Source organism: Narcine bancroftii, chromosome 5 (genome assembly GCF_036971445.1).
Source record: "Narcine bancroftii isolate sNarBan1 chromosome 5, sNarBan1.hap1, whole genome shotgun sequence".
NCBI classification, from domain to species: domain Eukaryota; kingdom Metazoa; phylum Chordata; class Chondrichthyes; order Torpediniformes; family Narcinidae; genus Narcine; species Narcine bancroftii.
In genome coordinates, this window is record NC_091473.1 from 200,317,156 (window position 1) to 200,323,272 (window position 6,117).

Consider the following 6,117-nt stretch of genomic DNA (forward strand, 5'->3'; position numbering starts at 1 on the left):
CAAGATGAGATGGAAGACCATGCTGAGCAGAACGTGATCTTTAGACAGCATGAAGGGTCTTCCTCGTGCCAGAGTTTGCATTGAGGATCCTTTGCGCTTCCACTGGCAGTCGGATGGGAGCGTTATCGGCCCATCACGGGGGGGGGGGGGGGTCAGAGCGGAGCGGCTGACGGGGCATGGGTCACTACGAGAAACCACAGAGAAAGCTGAGGAAACTATAGGCTTTAATACACGGAAGAAACTTGCTGGCCCGGATCCCAGGATAGCTTCACCTTTATGGCCCAAGACCACGGGGAGGAGTCATAGGGTATGAGTCATCAGTGGGCAGGCCAGCTCCAGATATACAATAGAGGAAACATATCACCACAGTGAGGGGCCGATGGGTGGGCAGGGAATGGGGACACGGACAGTCTGGCAAACGCTGGTGGGGCCTCGTGGCTTGGGCAGCGCCCACGGAGAAGAGCGGCGTCAACGAGAGGGTGAGGGAGCGGGCATTTCGGATTAATTCAGCCCATTCTCGCCAACATGAACCGCAATGTCCCGAAACCAGCCCGAAGGGGCGGAGAACAGCGGGAAAGGCTGAAGCCGTCAGGAGCCCAATATGAGCTCGGCTCAGATCCTCGGAATTGATGGGCTTATTCCCCAAACCTGCTCCACATCCACACAGACTCGTCCTCTGATGAGAGCGGGGATCAGCTTCAATTTCAACAGCGGAATCTTCCATTGAAACACACGAGCGTTGCAACTACAGCCGGTTCAAAGTCGTTCCCCCTCCCAATTTTATTCCACAAATTAAATTAAATTGACCACCTCCACGCCCCAATTTGTACTGAAGCTCCACTGAACCAGCCACCAAGCTGTGGGACAACGTGTGGGGGGGGGGGGGTGGTGGAAGGAGGTGAACAGTTGCCCCCCATGACGCAGACACCGGGGGAGCCTTACTGAAGCTCAGCCTAAGGGTCCGGGTGGTCGTTCATCCACCACTGGCATTAGGTCCGACCCCCCTCTCAACGTTACCGAACCGCCCCAACCCAGTCCCTCTCCCCGCATCCCAGAGGCGCCATCACTCTACTCCACCACGGAACAGTCACAGCCTCATCCACACGGATGGGTCAAATGACTTCATCCTTCCTCCACAAGCTGGACGGATCTGAGATGATTCCACACTTGCACATTGTGAGGAGTTTGATAAAAAGTAGTCAATCGTCCTTTCTTCATGTGTTTCCAAACTCTTATTATTGTCCTTATTGCCCTGTTCTTGCACTTTTAATTATTCTTCATGTTTCATGCAAAATAAAAGCCAAAAACTCTGGCAAATGCCAAAAACAATTAATAAATGAGGCTATTTCTTTGCTTCATAAGTTTGTGATGACTGAGTGGACTTGATCCATGGGAAAGAAATAGCGAACAAGGCCAAGTCCAGGCAGGCTGGAGAGTGCAGTCCGGGTCATTTACATGGTTCCAACAGCAAGGTGTGCACTAATGGGTGGGGTGGCACCAAACCTTGCTTGGCAGCTGGTGTGTCCTCCAATTCGCTGGGGGTCAGTGCTGTCACATGACAGCCACAACCCTTCCCAATACACCTTGAGAGACACCAGTGAGTCCCCACTGGCGAGAGGCCCTTCTCCTGCTCTGAGTGAGGCCCTTCTTCTGCTCCTCCAACCTGCAATTGCACTAGCATGTCCACAGTAGGGAAAAGCTATTTATCTGTCCCGATAGCAGCAAGAGCTTCACCCAGATCTCCAATCTGCGGATCCACCAGAAGATTCACAGCAGTGACAGGCCTCTTGTCTGCCTTGAGTGTGGGAAGGCCTTCCCCCAGCCTCACATCTGCTGAACCACCAGCAGGTCCACACCAGGGAGAGGCCATTCAACTGCCCCCAGTGTGGAAAGCCAAAAACTCTGGCAAATGCCAAAAACAATTAATAAATGAGGCTATTTCTTTGCTTCATAAGTTTGTGATGACTGAGTGGACTTGATCCATGGGAAAGAAATAGCGAACAAGGCCCAGTCCTCCAACCTGCTGATCCACCAGTGGGTCCACACTGGAGTGGCCCTTCACCTCCTCCATGCAGGAAGGCCTTCACCCACTCCTCCCACCTGCAGACCCACCAGCTGCTCCACACTGGGGAGAGTCCGTCTGTCTGCTCGAGGGCTTCATCCAGATCTCCAACCTGTGGAGGCATGAGTGGGACGACACCGGGGAAATGCTGTTCCCTGAGTGTGAGAAAGCCTTAACCCCACCCTTGAGACACTCCCACGATTGCTTTGAATGCGGTGAGAAGTTCAGTGAGTCCAGCAAGTTGAGGAGGCCCCAGCGGGTTCATACCGGGGAGAGGCCCTTCACCTGCCCCCGAGTGCGGGAAGGGCTTCCTGGGATGGGGAGGAGAATAGGTGGTGTCATTTCTATTCTAGAATCTCATGGATTAAACATAACGCCTGGGTCTTAGTTTATCGGGGCCCAATCCAGTGATGTGGCACCAGAGCCTCGTGCTCAGCAATGGCCTCACCTGCCGCAATGTCACAACTTTCCCTCAGCAGGTTTTAGAAAGATACCAACTAGGAATAGTTCTTTTCACCTGCTCCAACCTTCAATCAGATCTTGATTGTAAGCTCAGCTGCACATTTCTCTCCACCCCTGGAAACCTTTCATTCCCCCACCCACTCGTATTTATCAAGAATTGATCAACTTCTTCCATAAAAGCATTCAATGACATTCTGCTATCATCCCTTCAGAAAGGGAGTTTTGAAAACTCACAATCTTTGGATTGAAAAATATGCATCTTTAATGAAAATGGATGTCCCCTTTTTAAACAGAGAGCACCTTGTTTCAAATTTTCACCAAGAAGAAACATACATTGTCAAGACCTCTCAGGGTTTAATACATTTAAATCAAGTCACCTGCGACTCTTCTAAACTCCAGCAGTGAAAAGTCAAACATCCTCATGAGATGCCCTGCCCATTACATCTACCAGTTCTGTAACCCTTCTTTGACCTGCTCCCAGCTAATTAAATAAGATTTATTCATATTCTTTACAGACAGCAATAGATTTGAACCCAGGTCACTGGCTTGGTAACAGCACAAATATTGTTTACACAAATGGCCCTGATGAATAATGTGGAACGTCAATGTAGCCCCATCCCAGAAAGGGATAGTGCCCGTACTCCAGCTGGAAATGGTCCCTGATCTGTCAAAGGAAGCAGGACAAGATGACGGAAGTAATCCTGTGTGGTGTCAAATAACTGGATGTCGAGGATGTGCAAGATGGTCAATTATGCATCTCAAGTCCTGCAAATTACTGCAGCCGGGATCATTCTGACAAATGTTTCCTCCTCCCCTTAACTTGGACCTTCAAGAAGTTGAGAGGCTTTGGTGAGCCAAGGGTGAGCGACCAGTCACTGAATATGCAGTCTCTTACCTGCTTCAACAAATTTTATTGTCAGATCCAAATCCGTTTCTTTCTATGGATATTATTCACCTTTTCACATAAAGAGCATGACAAAAATAACAGGGAGTAAGGGTTCAAAGGTGAGTGGAAATTTCCAACAATCCTTCCTGGTTGGAGAAAAGATCGGGTAAACTATGGGACCTTCAGTTATTGGAGACACTTCTCTGGGGGACTGAAGTACAACCTCCTCACCTTTGTATTCAACCCTCCTTGCAATAAACACAAATATTGTTAGTTTCACAAACTACTTGCTGTATGTGAACTTTGCTTTGGTGAACCGTGCACCAGGAAACCCATCTCCATGCTCTGCATTCTTTCCCCCATTTAAATAATAATGCTTCTTTTATTTTATATTTTCCTACAAAAATGGAGTTTCACATTGTCTCCTATTCGACTCCATTTGCCAGGTTGTTGTCCACTCATTTATTGTGTCTCTATTCCTTTGTGGTTTCCTCAAGGCCTCTTTGCAATTTATTTTCCTTCCGACCTTTGAGCAACCAGTGCCCACATCTTTGTAACTTTGATAAACTTCTATAATGTTGAGGACCCAGCACCAAGACCAGTGCCATATTTTGGAGTTGTCCTCATCGGCAACAATGATGGGTTGGCTGACAGAGAGGAGGATGAAAGCCTTGGACAGTGGTGCAAGAGCAACAACCTGAGTCTCAATGTAGACAAGACAAAGGAGATGATTGTGGACTTTAGTGCACATCTAAAGGACAACTTATCCTTGACCCACAACATCTCCTCGTGAGGCTGGAAGGCACAGCTACATCTTCATGTCCACAGGAAGTTGATGAGGGCGAGGCGACCATTCACCATCCTGACCAAATTCGACAAGAGCACAGGAGAATTGGCTGGTGGCATTATAGGACAGGATGGTAGCTGCAAAGCAGCAGTGACCAGAAAAACACTGGCAGCAACGTAGACAGCAGCTCGGGCTTGTAGCGCGTGCAGATGAAACCACGTGATGTGAAGCATCATGGTAACTGGGTAATAATGATGGCTCTGACTGGAGCACATTAGAAGGTTCAAAAAGTAAATGTGCATTGAGTTTTAGCCTTGGGGGTACATTGATACATTCAGCTGGGCTTACGAGAAATGTTTTGTTGTTAAAACTAACTACAGGAATATTTTTACAAAGCATATTTTTTTAAAATTCTGCTGGAAACACTGCATAAAAACTTTGCAATCATTTTGGTGTCCACCCCCTCTGATGGTATCACCCGGTGTGGTCCGCACCCCACAATCACCATGTGGTGAAATGTTTCCTCCATGGTATATAGTTATGGTTGACTACTGTATATATGTAGCTGGCCCACCCACTGACTCATACCCTATGACTCCTCCCCCATGGTCTTGGGCCATAAAGGTCGAGCCACCTTTCCCTTCCCGCCATTCCTATATTGGGATCCAGGCCAGCAAGGTTCTTCTGTACATTAAAGCCTATTGTTCCCTCTGCCTCGTCTTTGTGGTTACACCCCCCACCCCCCACACCCTCCATACATCCCCCACCCCCAATGATGCCATTGGTTACTGTGTAGGAAATATGGCAGCCAATTCTCATCAAAACATCTCCCAAATGGTAACGAATTCACATGCTGGCTGAAAGATATATGTTGGGGACTCCCCTTTGTTATACAAAAAATGGCTCTTTAGGACCTTGTCATGTGCAGGTGAGGGCTTGGTTTAAATCTCCATCTCCAAGGAGGCAGCCAATCAAATGTAGCTCTCAGCACTGATGGTTTAACAGCAGCACAATTTGGTTTTACTAAAAATAGACTTTATTCACAATAAATTATTTACAAAGTGAAAACTGTTCCAAATCTCTTCCCACCCTCAGTTTCGTATCCATACATTTCCATCACTGCACATTGTAACATTCATTTCTGTTTACCCCGTTACCACCCCTGTGGCACCTTGTCCTTACTCCCCCTCTGTTGTTTGAGGAGCTTCCCCTTGGTCTCAGCCCCAGTTCCCAGGACTCTAGACCGTGGTCCTTCCCCGCAGCGACCTCACGTTGACTGCACCAAGCCTCAGTGCATCCCTCAGAACATACTCCCGCAGCCTAGAATGAGCCAGTTGGCTGAATTCCTTCACCAACAGGTTTCGGGCTGACCAAAGTACGTCTTCCAGCATTTCTGGATGTCTGACTGTATCCAACCCCAGGTACAGCCTGGAGGTCAGAGAGTTCTCTGCCATGCTGCTGTTGGGGTTGAACCATGACACAGACCCCTCTTCCTTCTCCACACTCGTAACAAATCAGCATCCTGCACAGAGGTGGGGGATGGGTCACCTGTTGCTGCAGGGACTGAGGTGTTAGTGTGAGGATGACAAGGTCAGTGGGAGACATTGTTTGGCCCACCAGCCCCTGACTGAGGAGAGTGATATTTACTCTTTGGAGCAGGATCTGCTACTTTGATCTCAGCTGGACGCATTCATTAAAAATGACAGGCGCCTGTTTCAACCGCAGGATTCTAGGATCATTACAAACGAAGAAGGTTAATTCAGCAAAGTTCTGTTCATCCAGTCAGAAAACCTCTGGCTTCTTCATTTGTTCCATTAAATGTTCTGGAGGGTTTTTTTTCTTTTGAGGAGAATGAGAAATGTAAACTTACACTGAAGAGAAAATCAGGAGGCAAAAAAGGGCACGAGAGGCATAGACAGT